The sequence below is a fragment of the Martes martes genome (assembly GCF_963455335.1).
Source record: "Martes martes genome assembly, chromosome: 10".
In the NCBI taxonomy this organism is placed as follows: Eukaryota; Metazoa; Chordata; class Mammalia; order Carnivora; family Mustelidae; genus Martes; species Martes martes.
This window is the reverse complement of record NC_137898.1, coordinates 37,455,467-37,476,299: the sequence shown is the minus strand read 5'-3', so window position 1 is coordinate 37,476,299 and position 20,833 is coordinate 37,455,467. Positions and strand designations below refer to the sequence as shown.

The 20,833-nt window shown below is 35.2% G+C and overlaps 1 pseudogene across 1 annotated transcript; it reads right to left on the bottom strand.

Annotated features, from left to right (window-relative positions):
* Positions 1 to 3,654: 3,654 nt before the first annotated feature.
* On the bottom strand, positions 3,655 to 4,406 carry LOC308351709 (small ribosomal subunit protein eS6-like; annotated as a pseudogene). The gene has a single exon. The product of its transcript is annotated as a small ribosomal subunit protein eS6-like (transcript).
* Between the last annotated feature and the right edge of the window lie 16,427 nt (positions 4,407 to 20,833).

Genomic DNA, 20,833 nt, shown 5'->3' with positions numbered 1-20,833 from the left:
CTTTTTTTTTTTTTTTTTTGACAGAGAGAGAGATCACAAGTAGGCAGGGAGGCAGGCAGAGAGAGGAGGAAGCAGGCTCTCGCGGAGCAGAGATCCCGATGCGGGGCTCCATCCCAGGACCCTGGGATCATGACCTGAGCCAAAGGCAGAGGCTTTAACCCACTGAGCCACCCAGGGGCCCCTGATTAATCATTTACATATTAAAATAGCCTTAATTTGTTATACCTTTCCATTCATATTTCTTTTATATTAAAATGAGGGCATTATTTTGATTATTTAAATTATGTTGTGGGTAAATTATATTACCCATGAATAGCTTCTTCAACAAATGAGTGTTAATTTTTGTGAAAAAAAGGTCATTGGCTTTGATAAGATTGAAAACCATTCTGTAGATGAAGATGGATATGATTCATGTGTGTTTGCAAAAGATAGAGATCACATTCTTAATGTGCATGAACTTTTCAAGTATGATTGTCCCTCTAATTACAAAAATATATATATATAAAATATATATAAAAATATATATATTTTATATATATATATATATATATATATATCATGAGGGGAAAAAAACTTACATTAGCACATAGTTTAAGAGTCCACACTCTTTCTGCAGTTAACCTGTGCTATCCCAGGCTCTAAAGTGATTGACATTAAGAAATCACAGTAGAAGACTTGGTAAGATGCCCCTGCCCTGCCTTTACCACATGTAGCTTTCAGGTACATTTGGATCAGTTAGTAATTTGGCTTCTGGTAATTATTCCCAGTTATGAATATCTTTAAAAAGAATGGAAGTCTTTAACTTGATTTTTCTCAAGGTGTGGTCCTGAGACCAGAAGCTTTGACATCACCTTGGGAACTTGTCAGAAACACAAATATCTGGCCTCATCTCAGAATTGCTGAATCTGGGGGCTTTGCAAAAAAATCTGTGTTTTAACAATCTTCCAGGTCACTCTGGTGTTTTGCTCTAAGGTTTGGAAAACTTCGTTCTAACTTTTAAACTCTGACTATGAAATTGAGCATGATGAAAATACGTTGCTTTACACCATTGCCTAGAACTCCTGTCCACCAGAGGGCATCATAATTATTGCCCATTTCTAGGTAGCTATGTGGATCGCCATGGCTAGGTTCCTGAGTCTCCTCTACACCAGTCCAGGTGCATTGACCAAAATAGTAAAAAATCTTTTTACTAAAACATTTATTATGCTTCCTTGGAATATGACAGAATGAATCAATGACAGAGAAAATTGAATTAATTTACCTTTGCTATAACTAAAATACTTTTTTTTCAAATTGAAATATTCTTTAAACTTTTAAAAAAGAGTTTATTTATTTGAGAGGGAGTAAGAGAGAGAGCACAAGTGGGGGTGAAGGGAAGAGGGAGAAGCAGACGCCCGGTTAAGCAGGTAGCCCGATGCAGGGCTTGATCCCAGGACCCTGGATCACAACCTGAGTCTAAAGCAGACACTCAACTGACTGATCTACCCATGTCCCTTTAAACCCTTTTATTTGAGTTCAGTTGACACACAATGTTATGTTAATTTCAGGTATATAACATAATAATTCAACTTCTTTATACCTTACTCTACGTTCACCTCAAGTATAGATACCGTACCATCTGTCACCATATAGTGCTATTAAAATCGCATTGACTTATTCATTTCCTGCCTGGAAGCCTGTATCTTCCACTCCCCTTCACCGATTTGCCCGCTTCCTATAGCCTTCCCCTCTGGCAACTGTCAGTTCTTTTTCTGTATCTATTGGTCTGATTCTGCTTTTTGTTTGTTCATGTGTCTTGTTTTTTAGATTCCACATATGAATGAAATCATACAGAATTTTTATTTCTCAGCCTGACTTATTTCACTTCACATACTCCCCTCTAGGTCTGTCCATGTTGTCACAAAAAGCAAGATATCATCCTTTTCATAGCTATGTGTGTGTGTGTATGTGTGTGTGTGTGTGTACATCTTCCTTATCCATTCATCTATCAATGGACACTTGGGTTGCTTCAATATGTTGGCTATTGTAAGTGCTGCAATGAACATGGGGGTACATGTAGATCTTTTTAAATTAGTGTTCTCATTTTCTCTGGGTAAATAGTCAGTAGTTGAGTTACTGGATCACATGATATTTATCCTATTAGTTTTTTGAGGATCATTCACACTGTTTTCCACAGTGACTGTACCAATTTACCTTGCCACCAATAGTGCACAAGGGTTCCTTTCTCTCACTCTCTTGGCAATACTTATTTTCTTGTCTTTCTGGTACTAGCCATTCTGACAGGTATAAGGTGAGGTCCCATTGTGGTTTTGATTTGCATTTCCCTGATAATTAGTGATGTTGAATGTGTTTACATGTAACTATTGGGCATCTGTATATCTTCTTTGGAAATATATCTATGAAGCTTCTCTGCCCATTTTCTACTTCAGTTGTTTGGGTGTTTGGTGGTGAGTTGTATACATTCTTGATATATTTTGGTGATCTGAGTTGTCTAAAGCACAAGTCTTCTGCTCCAATTCGAATTATTATATTTTCATTAAAAGAAGGTGATTGGACCACATAGAATAGAAGATCCCCTCCAGACATAAAAGCCATGTCAATACTAAAAACAATGACAATTATGAATTTAAAAATGGGATAACTACACATAAATATGATCATAAGAATGTGCTAAGGAATAGAGCATCCTAAAATCATGTTAGGACATAGCTGTGATAACAAGAACATGCAGTCATCAAAACATATGCCTGCATATGCAGAACGAACAGGTAAAATACACAATAAAGAGGCAATTGATGTAGCATCTATAAGAGCCAAACAATTAAATTATTTTATTTTGAACAATGTGATTCATATGAATGTTATCCAAGTAACTGGATAGAAATCAGTTTTCCATAAGATATTTATGGAAGATATATATACAGGCATAGATTTATGACTATTAAAATGACCAAATGGAATCATTGTTTGTAAACTAAACAGTTGCTTGGTGGTGAGTGGGAAACAGTGCATCCAATCAATCTTATAACCCTGATTTATGAATAAGAATTTTGTGATGAGTAGATTTTGAGCTCTGAGAGCACATTAGAACTGGGCCATGGGGAACTTCATACATAAATTAAGTGTAATGAGATTCTGGGAACTCTTTATTCATTGGTATTCACTGAGAAGATGATTCATTTAGATAGTAATATAACTTTAATAAGTCATTGCAAAAATGGCTATTCCTGAATATAAAATTTTAAATATTCTATAATGCTAACATTGTACATACAGGTAAATATCTCTTTATAATTGCTTATATACATTATATACACCTGGGGCCACTTAAAAGTGGAGCAAAAATAACATCATTTGTGTCTAGTATATTGACTCACCTTCATAATAGAGATCTAAATGTCAAGAAGAGGGTTAAAATATGTTCAGTGTACGGACACATGTAAAACATGTTGGTTAATATTTTTATCTCTACAATGTTAGATTTAGAGAAAAATGTTCTAGTGTTTCTGTTAAGTGGTAATATTTAGAATGCGTCTAGATTGAGGAAACAATAGAGTACATTCCATACTGAGTAGCCAGTGGCATGAATATGTGTGACTGTATTTGGCATTTTATTGATGTCTGATCATATTTATTTGTTAGTTTTAGGAAATTTCATTTTTGACTGGCCTCAGACAGAGATAGAAGCTCTCAGAGAGGACAGCCTCCGTCTCTTGGCAATCAGTTTGTGACATTTATTCTTTCACCTCTTTCATTCTCTTGGACAAAAGTTTAGCATATTCTGCATCCTCTCACCTATTTTTCTTAGTACGTTGTTTCTTTAGAGCATTATGCTGACATTTGTCTTGGAGGACACATGGAGAAATAAGACACTGAATCTTGGGCACTTTGATTCTAGATTTCTTCTTTGTTTAGTGTCATTCTCACAACATACTTGTGGACATCATCTTTAGAGAGATTGAAACATTTGTGGATTCTGCTAGCTCTTTTGGGCCCTAGGCAATAAGGCACAGTAGCATCAGTGAGTCCAGGATTATCCTTCTCCCCCTTTTCTTTCCCCACAATGCCCAAGTTGAGAACCATGAGATTGGCATCCACAAGGCAACCCTGAACAGATTTGTGCTTTCTTTCTCCAGTCCTCCTTGGTCTGTATTAGGAGTGCCTCTTACTCAACAGCAGGTAGACCCAACAGCAGGTAGACTCAAGACACCCTGCTTCATGGGGAAGACTTGTTTGTCATTGTCACCACTGATTTGGGCCATGTAACCCTTCCATTCTTCACCCGGAACATCAGCAGCAACTTTTGTGACCATCCGCTTCTCATAAAAGGCACAAAGTTTTCTTTCATCGTCTACCACGATGAGTTTCTGGCAGCCAGTATCTGGGAAAGAGATGTTCAGCTTCATTCAAAAACACCCTACCACATCTCAGGCATTTTAGGTATAAGATCCTCAGACCGAGATTATAACCCTTCCATTGTGTATTTAATTCACTCAACAAATATTTGTTGAATACCTAATTTGTCCTTTTCACTAAAGACATTCATAAAAACTTAAAAAAAAATAAAAGAAAATGACAGAAATGTAGTTCTTAAAAATAAGAGGCTGCTAATCTAGTGAAAGGGGCAGAGATATGAACCACCATAATATGGGCACATAGTCTGCCCTTAAGAGATACAGTAGTATCCTGGGGGGAATACATTGCAGTGGATTTTTTAAGGAGTCTGCTGTGGGTTTTCAGCCATCAGAAAGCATGAATACCCAACTTTTGCATCAGCTCGGATGGGAATGGAGGAGATTATGCTGAGTGAAATAAGTCAATCAGAGAAAGTCAACTATCATATGGTTTCCCTTATTTGTGGAACATAAGGAATAGTATGGAGGACATTAGGAGAAGGGAAAAATGAAGGGGGAGAAATAGGAATGGGAGATGAACCATGAGAGACTATGGACTTGGGGAAAGAAACAGAGGATTTGTGGGGGGAGATGGGTGAGCCTGGTGATGGGTATTAAGGAGGGCACGGATTGCATGGAGCCCTGGGTGTACTACACAAACAATGAATCATGGAACACTACATCAAAAGCTAATGATGTACTATACAGTGACTAACATAACACAATAAAAAATATTACTAGAAAAAAACAAAAGAAAGTCTATGACATCAGAGGAATGACATGCGTTAATACCATTGCATTTTATTTATGAAAAGTTTCCTCTTTTGTGTTCCTAAGAAGTTCTATGGAGACAAAGCTAGCAGAGATTTCAGATGTGTTTTCGGAATAATTCTTTATGATTTGCAGTTGTTGTTAAGATGAGGTAATAAACACTGTCACTTCAAGGTTCTGAATTCTGAGTCACTCAACATTGGACTCATTTTTTGTGACAAGTATTCACTGAATACTGACTCCAGGTAGGGCACTTTGAGCCAGTGGGAACCCAGGAAAAATCTGACAGAGTCAGCTTTCAGTTTAGATGAGGGAACAGGTCCTAAATATAAATAACAAAACAGTAGAAGAACCCTTTCAGGTCTCAACTCTTTATTTGTTTCTTCTTCTTATGCATTACTAGCAGCAACTTTAATAGTATTTTACATTGTTATAAGGCATTGTCTTTAATTCTGTTTTCATATTTGAATTTAAGTTTGAAGTTATTGAAATATATATGGATTATTTTGTTACTATACTGATATGCTAAACTCTATTAAAATGACATAAATCTGTAAATAACAGAAAGTAACATAAATAATAAATTGATGAAGAAAATTACCTATAATCACATAAGCTAATCAAGTACAAGTTTTTACTTGCATATTTTGCCTTCCAGTCTTTAAATATATGCTTGTTGAATCTTTTCACATCTCAATGTGAATTTTAAGTACAGATAGTTTTGTTTTCTAGACATTCATGCAATGTAAGAGTATGATATTTAACAAACTAGTGTATGCTTTTCCTCATTTATGAAATTTCATGTAGCCAAACACATGTACATAGACACTTTGCATGGTTGTTTTCAAAAGTGGAACCCAAACTACCATGTTTGTCTGCTGCTTGAATTTCTCACATGAGAATGTAAAACATGCAATAATTATAGATTTAACTCATTGTTTTAAATATGCATATGATTTCCATTTTGTATATGTGTATATACATTATATATGTAATTAAAACTACATATTTTTTTGTGTATATATTATATATGTGTGTATACATATATACATATACATATATAGGCATATATATTAAACTACATGGTTTTAATTGTTTATTTTAGGTACATACCCCACCCTACCCAAACATGTAAGATTTGTGAGTACCAATAGCTTCCATATTTATATTTCTATGACTATGCTCAGACATAATGGGTGATTCCAGGGGACCATCGGAGTGATTTGTTAATCACTGAGGGGCACCAATTGTTTTCACAGTTAAGGCTGAAAAACAGAAACTCAATTCACTTCTGTCTGGATGCCACCGATTTTGTTGTTCGATAAGAGGCTTTTCTGGACTTTTGTTCTGAAGAAATCAATAGATTACTGAGAACTGATTAAAAAAATTAAAATGTAAGAAAATTAATACTAATACCTTATGTTTTGCTCACAGATAAGAATGTCAGGATGTGAGATATAAAGCTTTTGTATAAAACTAAGTTAAATTTGTAAAGTAAAAGTTTACTTAATTAATGAATTATCATATTCATAACAATGTCTTTTCAGTGAGAGCATTTCACCTAACATTTCACTTAGAAAAAATAATCTAACCTTCCCTGCACTTTTTAGACTTTTACGAATGATCTATATATTTCTTTTTCATAAAACCTTGGAGAATATTTATGTCTGCATTTTTATTTCCTAATGCCTAGGTGCTTCATTGACTGGTTCTGTGTAACATAGAAAATGCACTGCAATATGTTCATTATAACTGAATCATTTACTCTGTAGGCCTATTTATTTAAAGTGTGGACTCAAAAAAAAAAGGTGTGGACTCAGTTTAACATTCTGGAAAAGTGGGTTCCTCTCTCACTTTTAAGAAAGGTGATAATAAAATTAATTCATCAATTCATTGAATTATGGTTTGTAGTATCTTCTAAGTATCAGACAATAGTGTAGGAGGTAAAAGTATAGACATAATCCAATCAATGAACCCAAATTAATAATTCATGGGAATGAAATTTATAAATCCCACTGCAATTAACATGAGACTTGTTCTGCCAAGGCAGAATGTTAAAAGGATTATCCCCACTATTATTTTAATTTCAGTGATTAGACATTGGTGCACCATAATTAAGCCATTCTCCCCTTTCTAGTTCCATTAGAAAATCCATATCTCTTTCTCAGCAAAAGCTGATGAAGTAGATACGCACAGAAAATATGGGCTCCGAGGTACAGACAGTGACAGTGATTCATCCCTGCACTCATCATTTTACTTTTCTTCTCATCCTCCTAGCACCCCTCTCCTTCTTCCTGTTTTTTGTTTTGTTTCATTTTGTTTTCTATCTTCTGTGTCTAACTTCTCTGTTCTTTATGCTCAGTTTCTCAATTCCCCTTAGGAAAGAGAATTTTAGTGAATCATGTATCTGGTTTCCATTCCCAGGCAGGTTTGCATTTTCAGCAGAAATGAGAAGGCATTCGGTTGTTAATGGTACAGTTAAAGGCAGGAGGGAAAAGGAGAGGAGAGAGGCTGAGTATTTAAGGAGGTTATTAAAGTCATGTTAATGCCCAGAACTCCTGCCACTTAGGCAGCAATTAAAAGGCAAAACCGGTCGAAACTATAACCACCAATACCTTTTCATTCTTCTTTGGCAGTGACTAATCTCTCCTTTTCCCCACTTGACAGTTTATGTATATCCCACATTTTCCATCATGTGTCAACAACTAGAACTATGGAATTTTACTGAAGCTGATAATAATCAGGTGGTGTGAATACACTTCTGAAGTGCAAATATTCTCTTTCTATGCATTGTCAAACACTTGTGATAGGACAGTTTCCTGCATTCCACCAGGTGATCAATGTACTACAGCAAAGAAATGCCACGGAGAGAGGGAGCCGACCTGAGCTACGTGCTGAAAGAAACAGAAAAAAGATCACCTTACAATTTTAAATATAGAGAAATATTGAGTCTTCTCAAAGTATTTGTAATCTATTTTATGTATGTATGTATGTGTGTGTGTGGCATTTTCTTCTTGTTTTTTAATAAGATTTTATTTATTTATTTAACAGAGAGAGAGATCACAAGTAGATAGAGAGACAGGTAGAGAGAAGGGGAAGCAGGCTCCCCACTGAGCAGAGAGCCCGATGTGGGGCTCGATCCCAGGACCCTGAGATTATGACCTGAGCTGAAGTCAGAGGCTTAACCTACTGAGCCACCCAGGTGCCCCCTTTTCTTCTGAATATTTTATCAATTTTTATCATTTTTGAGAAATGTAACTGATGTGTTGTTTGAATTCCATGCTTGTTCCTGTGATTATTTGTAAAATGAGATAGTAAAACTGACTGGACCCCAATTTCCCTATCTGTAAAGGGTTTGATCATCAAATGCTCTTCAATGTTAGTTGATAGATTCATAGGCTCCGTGGGAATATATGGGTATATCCATTTAAACGCTATTTTACTACTCATATGCAAGACGTTTTATTAAGCCCTGTATTTGAGTTCACTTACTTTCTTCACTATTAATGAACTACTATCCACTTTTCAAAAACATTATATTTCTCAAGGAATTTTCAGACTACTTTACCAGAGTCTAAATCTATTATTCTTTCCCGTTCGAGAAATGTGTTGCACCTTTTTAACTCAGAACCTCGTACTTTTCAATCTTTGTGTTATGTGGAACTACATTCCAGGCCAACTTTTCCTCTAGCTTCGTACCTGCCCTTGTAAGTCAGCGGAGAGCAGTTCAGTCATTTCACCTGAGGTTAAACATTTGTTTTGCTTATTTAAACCTTGTAGAAGCAAAAATCTCTTCAGCCTGTTCAAGAGGGGACCCAGCTTATGTTCTCTAGTATGTAGCAGGCTACCAAAAAGCAAGGTCTTTATAGCTTTTCTGAAATGCGACCGTCACTGGAATATTTTGTCCAATAAAAGTTTGGCATAAACCTCTTTATTAAAGAAGAGAAATGGCTAATGAGGAAGAAAACTAAATGCAATTCATTACATTGGTTGTTGCCAATTGCTGTCTGAGAAAAGATGTGAAAGATTTCATCTTATCAACGGCTTATAACGTATTTTTCTGGGAATAACAGATGGAAGCTCTAATTTTGATTATACATACAGGAGTTTTTGCTATAATAATCTGGTTTCTTTTTTGAGCCACTCTTAAGTAAACTTAAATGCTGATTTGCTGATCACGTGTGCATTAAAATCTGTAAAATTCTCAGAATAAGCTGGAAAAGTGTGGAGTTGGAAAACTGCATAGATTATAGGGATAGTGTGAGGGGGCTCAAATGGTTGAAGAGTATAAAAATATTTCAAACAGGAATTAAACTTTGAAATGAATTTAGAAGAAGACGGAGTCAGCCACGTGTAGGAGTTGGGGAAGGGAAACTGGGGTAGAGGTCATCTCATGAACAAATGCAGAGAGACATAACCACATGGACAGCTTGGATACGACAAAGGTACAAAGTGTCAGTGGTGTCCTGGCAGGAACTGAAAAGATACTGGGACCCTTATATGACAGGCTAAAGATCTTAAACTTTACCACTCATGAGCAGTAGTAGCTTTCTGAGTTTAATTGAAATTGGATATGGATAGAGCATCTTAAATGAGATTTATATGCTCATAACTGCATCCATGCAAATTTCTGATTCAGGGCAATGATGTTGAAAACAGCAAAGGCAAATTCTTTCCCCTGAAATCCTTGCAGTGAAATCCTAAGTCTTTTGCAACCTGGAAAACATCTCAGAACGAGCTGCCAGATGTTACTGGCGAGAAGAACATTTCCCAGAATAGACTCCTATTTGCCATTTTCAGAGATTTAGCAACATATTCAGATGTCAAAATGGATCCCTTCCACATCTTTCTCCCTGCTGTTTTACTAATAGGAAAACCCACAAACATTGAAGTAGATGATCTTGTCTAATTCTGGGAATCAGAAGCAGGAGATTTAAGAGACATCCCAATAGTGATTGCATGTTATTTATGGTGACATAAAATTAAAATAAATATTTCATTTATTGTTCTGCTTTCCCACAGCCACTGTTCTCTTCCAGACTTTATCATCTCCTCCAAATCATTGTAGAACCTAATTTACAGGTCCCCTGTCTCAGTCTTCTCCTCCACCCTGTACTTGAATAGCATGAATAGTGTCTCCCATACTGTAGTTTGAATAGTTGTCTGTCCAAAATGCAGATGGTCAGGGCACCTGGGTGGCTTGGTGGGTTAAGTGCCTGCCTTCAGCTAGGGACATGATCCCAGGGTCCTGGGATCAAGCCCCGTGTCAGGCTCCTTGCTCACCAGGGAGTCTGCTTCTCCCCCTGTTCCTCATTGCACTCATGTTCTCACTCTCACTCTTTTGCTCTCTCTCAAATAAATAAATAAAATCTTTTAAAAAATGCAGATGGCCTCATTTCTTCCTCTCTCAAATCCCTCATATCTCCCAAAATCTTATAGGATTAAGCCCAGCCTCTTTATCATGGCATACAAATTTCTCTGTGAACCGTCCCCTTTGCTAACTTTCCAGACTTACCAGCAGTGAATATTAGGCCATAAATTTTTATATCATATTTATTTCTCCATTTCTTCTCTTTGCATCCTAAATCTATATATATGCATATAAGAATTCGGTTTGAAGGACAGATTCCAGACTAGCTACAGAGCAAATTACAGTCTAGTTTTCATAAAATCCTAAAAACAAGACAGACAGAAAGTCTCCACAAATGCTTCTGGAAAGCAGACTTTAGGCTGTAAATCAACTGTGCTTATCATAAAGAGGTTGAGGAGGGATGTTTATTACACAGGGGAAAGTTTCAAAAGAAAAATAAAGAAATCACCAGGCAAAAGACGACTTTACCTTACCTTTGCTGAATAGAGAGAGGGGGAAAAAAGATCAATAAATTTTATACTCTCAACCCACCACTCACAAAACACCCCTCCTGCCTTAATGAGCATTCTTAATGAGAATCCAGAAACATATCTTCAATATTATTTCCTCCTGGAAGATGGAGAAGGAGTTTCCTATAAAACTGTAAGGATAATAAAGAAATCGAATCTCCTTTTTTCTTGAAAAATATGTCTGTTATAAAACATGTTGTTTCTCCTTCCATTAACATATGTAGGGCTTTTTAACAACTGTGATTACACACATTTTAAATATGTTTGTTTATATTGATTTTTGTATATCTTTCCACAATGTGAGATTTACATTTTATGATAAGCCTGATTAATACGTATACCCAGGTTCTCCTGAAGTGAGTTAGGGAAACATATTACTCAATGAAAACTACACTGTAGGATTTCTCTCAATCCAGGAGTTCTGAATGTTGTCTATGCACCTACACTGATGTGGAGTGACCAAAATTTTTGATGCTGAGGCTAAGTTGCTCATATAAATAAAAGTTTGACATAAAGAATATATGGGTATATGCATTTAGATGTTATTTTACAACTCATATGCAAGACATTCTATTAAGCCCTCTATTTGAAGGCTGGGGTGTCTGTGTTTTCCTCAGATTTCACAGGTAATTGCTTATCTGTGTAACCACATTGCTCTGAATATTCATGACTTAAGTAAATAAAGATGAAAAGATGAACATCAAAAAGTTCTCTGAAAGTCACTTTAAAAAATTAATAACTCATAAGCTTCTTCTCCTCTCTTGTCTGAGATTATCTTTATGAAATTCTTTCTTATTCCTGAAATGTCTAACATAAATTAATGCCAGACTCACAGTTAGTTTTTGTAGTGTTGGGTGGCTAGGTAGATGCTGAGTTAGGGGGATGAGCGGACAGATAAAGGATGGATGATGGATGGACTGGTGAGCGCATAGATACACTCTTGTACCGATGCACAGAGAATGCATTAGAGGTTTGTTACCAATGGAAGATGAAGGATTGGGTGGGATGGAATACAGCTGGGGTTGATCACTGGCAAGTAGCTGGGGTAATAAATGGAAAACCTAGTGAAGTAATGAGAAGATGAATGAGTGAATAAAGAACGATGAAATGATGAAGGACAATGAAATTTCTGGAATCTCCTTGAAATGTTTAATCTACTAAACTGCCAGATAAAACAAACAAAAAAAGATTTTTCTTATGTTCGGTAAAACAAATTCAATATGAAGGAGTTTCTTTGCTAATTTTCTGGTTGTGAATTCCAGATCATGATACACAAATAAATTAAGTGCTATGGTAACAGCAGTAGATAAAATTGATGTAACAATTAAGACGAGCTGGATAAACATTGACCTTGAGAGCTCTTATTCCAGGTGTGCAACCTCTCTAACCGTAAGAAAAGAGCAATACCAGATGAAGCAGTTCAGTGGAAATCAGTCTTTCCAGAAGTCTGTGGGGAAGCAATAGGCCTATAGAAATAGAGATATAATTATGAAGAATTTTTACCAAAGCCCAAATCGCTGATCTAAACTCAAGAAGGTTATTGCAAGGGCAAACAGAGCCATTTATTGTGTGTCAGTCTTTAAGTCCTATAGGAACCCATAGATTGTGATCATGCTTTGCAGAGAATGGCATAAGCCCCAGACAATCTTATTGTGAATTATGTGCATTTTAAGTTCTATGTATAATAACATGAAAAGGCCTTTGTCAAATATAGAAAAAGATTGTATTCAGATCCTTTAAAGCAAAGATGTTTACTCTAGAGTACATCACTAAGTATTTAAAAGGTAAATATAAAGTAAACAAGTAAATGAAAAACTATTTTTCTGCTGAATCTCACATTTTATTGCTATTCTCATTTTTTTGTTTTTTCTAACTTTTCAGTGGTTTATCTGTTTTACTTATTTTTGAAGGAACATGCTTTATTGAAACATAACTTATGAAAGCCTGTATTTTGTATTACAAAATACAAAAAATGTGTCAATTTGAGAGTACAGCTTTGTATTTGGCAAATATCTAAATCGATATAAGCACTAATGCAACCAGATTATAGAACATTTCCATCACCTCAAAGAAATTTTTCTGATTCTAAAACCATAGATTATCTTGTCTCAATTTGTTCTCTAGAGTTAAGAGTCTGTTTCTTGGCTTATCTCTCTCATTTTTTCTTTGCTCATTTGCTTTGTTTCATAAAATCCACATATGAGTGAAATCATATGGTCTTTGTCTTTCTATGACTGAATTGTTTCACTTAGCATTATACTCTCTAGTTCTGTCCATGTTGTTGCAAATGGCAAGATCTCATTCTTTTTGGGGGACGCCTGGTGGCTCTGTCATCTGTGTGGCACAGCGTCGGCCTTTGGCTCAGGTCATGATCTCAAGGTCCTGGGATAGAGCCCTGTGTCCAGCTTCCTGCTCATCGGGAAGCCTGCTTCTCCCTCTCTCACTCCCCCTGATTGTGTTCCCTCTCTCTCTGTATCTCTTTCTCTCAAATAAATAAATAAATAAATAAATAAATAAATCTTTTTCCTCCTTAAGATTTCATTCTTTTTTATGTCTGAGTAATAGTCCATTGTGTGTGTATACCACATTTCTTCATATATTCATCTTTTATACATTCATCTTCTATAGTCTGGCTATTGTAAATAATGCTACAATAAGCAGAGGGGTGCACATATCCCTTCAAATTAGGGGGATTTTCTGGGTAAGTGTTTTTAACCGTTTAAATGATTTTTGAAAATTTTTGCGTTGGTAAAATATTTTATGTTTGTCAGTTGTGTTATACTTACAGGCTCTAACTTGATCTAACGTCTCAGTAACAGCATTACCCATCAGACTGATAGAATAGCATTATTACTCCTTCCTGATGGGTGAGGGATGGTGAAAACATTGAGAACTAACATCATTTTCAGGCTTATGTGCTTGGGAATAGAACCAGAACCAGAACTCAGGTTCCTGCATGCTTCCTTGAAATGTATTTTTAGAATAATTGTGTAATTTCTTCATTTTGATATTTCCTTGTATACCCAGTAAATGTGCTATATTAAATAAATACCTAACTCAGTTTATTTATTAAATATTCATTTTAATTTATTAGTCTTTTTAATATGTACATCAGAATTCAGGAGTCTTAAGCAAGATTCCACTACTTCTTCCTCTCCAGCTTATCCACTGAAGAAATTTGTACTTTGTCATATGTGCACACATTCTTATTTGAGTAAATAATTCTTGATTCTTAATTCCATGAAATTCTTGATTCCATGAAACTCGTTCCATGAAATTTCTTTTAACCTTAATGTTTATACTGAGGTATATTTGAAAATGAATATATAACATATGTATCATTAACAAATATATTTTAGAAGTTACTTATTTAACAACTAAAAGGTGACTCCACAACTAGAATAAATGTACAATTCACAAACATAGTAACAGCTTTTAACACACCTGTCTTGGTAACTGATATAACAAGGTGATAGAACAAATAGAATAAAAATCAGGAGAGATATAAAAAATGTCAACAATATTACAGAAAATGACTCCAAGATTTGAAGAGAGTTTTATATCTGGGAAACAAACTCACTAGATACCAAATAAATTGGTAGCATTCTGACTACTAAAAAAAAAAATGAGATCATATATCTTTATACTAATAATATTATACGTATTATTTATTGAACACGAATTCAATTCCATTAAAGTATTTTGATAAATTTTGCTACAAGATCTAAAACTTTACAGTTATCTTCTATTGCCTGTTACATGTAACAATAATATATTCTTTTAAATATTTATTGAGGTCCTTCTATGTTCTAAATGTTTATGATACATAAGTGAACAGAAGAGACATGGTTCCACACTTGATCTAGCTTATATTCAAGAGGGTGGAGATAGGTGGTACTTAGTAATCAAATAAATAAATCTCAAAAAACATAATTATATAGCATATCTGAGAGTTAAATGTTACATTAAAAGAGGAAGAGTAGGGGCACCTGGATGGCTCAGTCAGTTGAGTCCGACTCTTGATTTTAGGTCAGGTCATGCTCTCAGGATCATGTGACTGATTGTCATTTTGTCTCCACAGGCAGTTGGGAGTTTGCTTGAGATTCCCTCTCTTCCTCTCCTGCTGCTCCTCCTCTCCTCAAACAAATAAATCTTTAAAAAATAATTAAAGTTAAAAAATAAAGAAAGAAAAGTAATGGTATTTAGGCAGTTTGGAGGGAGAGGATAAAGGAAGAGGTGGTTGCAGCATCCACTAGGTAGCAGAATAGGCCTCCTTGACAAGGTAACATTATGGTCTAAAGGGGATGGAGGAGTATAGGGAAATGATGATGGGGTTTGGAATCATTAAGACTTGGGTTATCACTGTGTTTTGTAATTTATTAGCTATAAAGCTTTCTTAGCCTCCATGAACCTCAAGGAGAAAGTAGAAATTGGAATACTCAATTTTATTTTATTTATTTATTTTAGAGAAAGAGTGTAGGGAGGGGCACAGAGAGAGAAAAAAACTTTTCACTTTTTTTAAACAAAAAATTTTAAATTAAAAGCTATTTTAAAGGTAACAATATATTTAAATGCTTGAAATATGACTTGCATAAAATAAAAACTCTGCATATTTTTCTTAAAAAGCATATTGAGTACACAACAGAGACTCCATGTATAAGACATTGAACATAGACTTATGTAGAATAACATAAGACTTTAAATACTAGCATAAGGTACAAGATTTTCTGACCCATTTCTACCATATGTCCTCATAATCCTGAGGCTCCAGATAATTTATAGAGTTCTGTGTTCTATTTTGATTGTTAGATAGTATAGTAAATAATAAATCACATTGATCAATAATGCAGAAGAATGTATTAAATTTCCTAGAGTTATTAAAACTGAATTCATAGGATGATACTTCTAGAATTATGGAGAATTTGGAAGCTAATATGTGGTCATTTTATTACCTGTTGACTTTGTTAAAGACAATTCTTTTAGTTAAGCAAATAAATGATTTTGGGGACCAAAATCAATGTAACTATTAGAATTTGTCAGTGACACACTCAATAATTGTCTCCATTCAGCCTTCAAATGGCAGAAGGTTTTTCTCAAATAGAGACAATGTGGTATATATATGCAATGGAATATTACTCAGCCATCAGAAAATTGAATTCTTACCATTTGCAACGACGTGGATGGAACTAAAGGATATTATGCTAAGTTAAATAAGTCAGTCAGAGAAGATAAATATCATTTGATTTCACTCATATGTGGAATTTAAGAAACAAAACAGAGGATCACAGGGGAAGGGAGGGAAAAATAAAAAAATTAAATCAGAAAGGGAGATAAGCCATAAGAGACTCTTAACTATAGGAAACAAACAGGGTTGGTGGAGGGAAGGTGAGTGGGAGGATGGGGTAACTGGGTGATGGGCATTAAGGAGGGCACGTGATGTAATGAGCACTGGGTGTTATATGCAACTGATGAATCACAACTCCCCCTCTGAAACTAATAATACGCTATGTGTTAATTAATTGAATTTAAATTTAAAAAACAAACAAAAAAGAAAATTACCTTCAATCATACTCAATTAGATAAAAGTACCTATAGAACTTATACACCACTGACTTAGTAATTGTGACATCTATACAATTTTGTTATGTGTTTTATCCCTCACTCCTCAGCAAGATTTTTTTATAGTCTTAATAAACCATCCATTCCTATGCTTGGAAGAAGGAAGTGTAGCCACTGTCTGTAAGGTTAATTTCATGATGAGCCATAATAGCTCCTAGAGAAGTATTCTTCATTCTGTTATGGGAGTGAATTCAAGCTCTCCCAAGATCTCAACTAGGTAGAATGTCCCTACTTATAAAAAATAGGCATTCCAATCAGGGAAATACAAATCAAAACCACAATGAGATACAGCTTAACACCAGTTAAAATGGCAAAAATTAATAAGACGGGAAACAACAGGGTGGCTCAGTGGGTTAAAGGCTCTGCCTTTGGCTCAGGTCATGATCCCAGGGATCAAGCCCCGCATCGGGCTCTCTGCTCCGCAGGGAGCCTCCTTCCTCCTCTCTCTCTGCCTGCCTCTCTGCCTACTTGTAACCTCTGTCTGTCAAATAAATAAATAAAATCTTAAAAAAAAAAAAAAAGACAGGAAACAACAAGTGTTGGTGAGGAGGTGGAGAGGGAAGAACCCTCTTGCACCTCTGGCCGAAATGCAAGCTGGTGCAGCTATTCTGGAAAACAGTATGGAGCTTCCTCAAGACCTTGAGGATAGAGCTACCCTGTGACCCAGAAACTGCACTACGGGGTATTTACTCTGTAGATAGAGATATAGTGAAAAGAAGGGGCACATGCACCCCAATGTTCATAGCAGCAATGTCCATGATAGCCAAACTGTGCAAGGAGCCAAGATGCCCTTCAACAGATGAATGGATAAGGAAGATGTGGTTCACATATACAATGGAATATTACACAGCCATCAGAAAGGATGAATATCCACAATTTGCATAGACATGAATGGTACTGGAGGAGATTATGTTAAGTGAAATAAGCCAAGCAGAGAAAGACAATTATCATATGATTTCACTCATATGTGGAACATAAGGAATAGCATGAAGGACCACAGGGGAAGGGAAGGGAAACTGAATGGGGAGAAACCAGACAGAGAGACAAACCATGAGAGACTCTGGACTCTGGGAACCAAACTGAGGGCTATAGAAGGGAGGGGGTTGGGGGATGGGTAACTGGGTGACAGGTATTAAGGAGGGCACATGTGGTGATGAGCACTGGGTGTTATATACAACTAATGAATCATTGAACACTACATTAAAAATTAATGATGTACTATATGCTGGCTAATTGAACATAATAAAAAAAAGGCTAGGATTTTCAAATACAAACTGGGAAACAATAATTCTAGGTGCTTTGGAAGAGAGTATAGAACTTTTTTTTCTTAATAGAACATGTAGTGGAGTATGAAGCATCAGTATCGGTTACCTATTTATTCATTAGTCATCTTTAGTCATTATACTTTAAATGGATATTGAAACAGAGACAGTGTTTATGGTAATGGAAAATATTATCTAGTGAAAGTGATGAGAAATAAAGAATAACAGGGAGACAATGAAGACTGTGATAAAGCAGACTAATATATAACTATGTGCCAGTATAGCACTAAGAATGCTTAAAATATTGAAATCCTTCTGTATTACTGGGTAAGTAGTGATTGCCTAAGTTATCCTGGCCCATTCCTCTGAATCGTCCTGAACTTACTATTGTCCAGAAGCTAACTAGTTAATAACTCTCCCAACAGAACATTCCTGGACTCAAGCATAAAAATAGCATCAGCTTTGTTGGTTGGTGCCTGCTGTTGTGTAATTTGCTGTATATATTACAGTTATATACTTAGTTAAAATACTTAAAAGAAAAATATGACATGTTAAAAGAAGCATAAGACAAAATTATAGTGGAGTGATCGGAGATGGATATCTTTGAGAAAATGAAATTTACAACTGAAATATAAAGTATGAGTAAGAGTTAGTAAATATTTCTAATTGAGAATATGGTAAATATTCCTAATTGTTGTCTTTAGGGAGGAAGGAACATGGACATGCAAAAGTCGTGAGATGTGAAAGAGCTGGCATTGCCAGTCAACAAAAGAAAACCAAAGTTTTTATTACAAATGGATATTACTTGGGGCAAGACACATACAAAAATGCCAATGTGGTTGTGATCTTGACATTCCAAACTTAACTCGGTTGCTCTGAAAATACAGTATAAAATTCAATTATGAACTTTTTCATAATTGTTTGATGCCCAATATGCTTCGTATTGAATTTTTAATATATTTACTCAGCCATAAAAAGGAATCTTGCCACTTGCAGTGACATGCAGTTAACTAGAAAGTCTTATGCTAAGGGAAGTAAGTCAGTAACATAAAGACAAATACCATATAATTTCACTCGTATGTGGAATTTTAAAAACAAACCAAACATGCGAAGGGGGGAAGAAAGAGAGAGGGCAAGGCACACCAAGAAACAGACTCTTAACTGGAGAGAACAAACTGATGGTTACCAGAAGGGAGGAGGGTGGGGGATGGGTAAAATAGATGATGGGGATTAAGGAGGGCACTTGCTGCTAGGAGCACTGAGTACTGAATCACTATATCGTATACCTGAAACTAATACTATAATTATAATGTATATATGTAATATATTATATATGTATATATAAAACATATATACTAATAATATATTCCAGTTAACTAATTGGAATTTAAATAAAAACTTTAAAAAATATAGTGTTACTTGCTTAGTCCTGAAAGTTAGTGGAGAAGACAATTGCTACTTTGAAGCAGATTGAGTAGCTAAGAAGAGAACCACTGAAATGATAAAAAGATTTCTGACAATAATCTCTAATAGTAAAGGTAAGTTTCCAGATACATGAAATATATAAAAATGCATTTTGGTACACCACTATGAGCAAGATATAGGGTTATATGAATATGAGACTATTTTAAAAGCCTATTCATTATAAGCCTCATGGAGTCAGAGATACTGTTTTATTTTGTATTATATTTGTTATCTCTTCTCTGGCTAAATAAAGACTGAAGCTAAATAAAGTGAAGAAAGAAACAAAATAAGGGTGAGAAAAAAGGACAAAGAAATGGGGGAAAATATTTCTCTTCTCAAATAGTGTGCAAATTAGGGGCACATGTATGGCTCAGTAGGTTAAGCATCCAACTCCTGATTTTGGCTCAGGTCATGATCTCAGGGTCATGAGACTAAGCCCCGTGTTGGGTTCCACACTGAGCACGGAGCCTGCCTGAAAGTCTCTCTCCTTCCCTGCCACTTGGATTCTCTCTCTCTAAAAATAAATAAGTAAATAAATAAATAAATAAATAATAATAAAAAAATAACATGTGAATTACAAAATGCCTTAAATTTAATAAGTTAATATTAAAGATCTGTGAAAGATTGAATAAAGAGGGAGAATACATGTAATGAAATTTTATCTACACCTTGTTGCTGTATTTTCTTCATGGGCTTAGATATTCCAGGAAATCATCCACTCTTTATAATCATAAATATAAGAGGACCATCATTTGGCACATACACACTATGTGTGTGTGTGTGTGTGTGTGTGTGTGTGTATACATAGTTTTATTTTTTAATTTTTTTGTAAGATTTTATTTATTTTTTTTGAGAGAGAGAGCGAATGAGAGAGAGAGAGCATGAGAGGAGAGAGGTCTACAGGAGAAGCAGACTCCCTGCCAAGCAGGGAGCCCGATGTGGGACTCGATCCTGAGACTCCAGGATCATGACCTGAGCCGAAGGCAGTCACTTAACCAACTGAGCCACTCAGGCGCCTTATACTTAGTTTTAAAAAAAGAATCGACTCTACGTAGGAAGGAATGATATGAGATAGCATTTACCAGGTCTTCTACACAATAATTTTTTTAAAATAGCTAAAAGTCAACTGAGGATTAATCAAAACTCCGTTAATAAATAGAATTGCAAATCATTGTCCTACGGAAAATCACTAAATATGTATTAAAAGCTTACAATGTTAATAAATAGCCCATTTATTAGAAACAATAACTTTAAAAATAATAACAGGAACTTTAAAAACAAAGTTATTACTTATTAATAACTTCAATAAATAATAATAACATTAGAAAGTTGAAATAAATACCCTTATGTTAAGTAAGTTTGAATTTGAGAATATTTTCTTTATTTCTGCACATGAGCTAGAAATGTTTGCTACTTTGTAATGAATCCAAACAGTTGTAGACT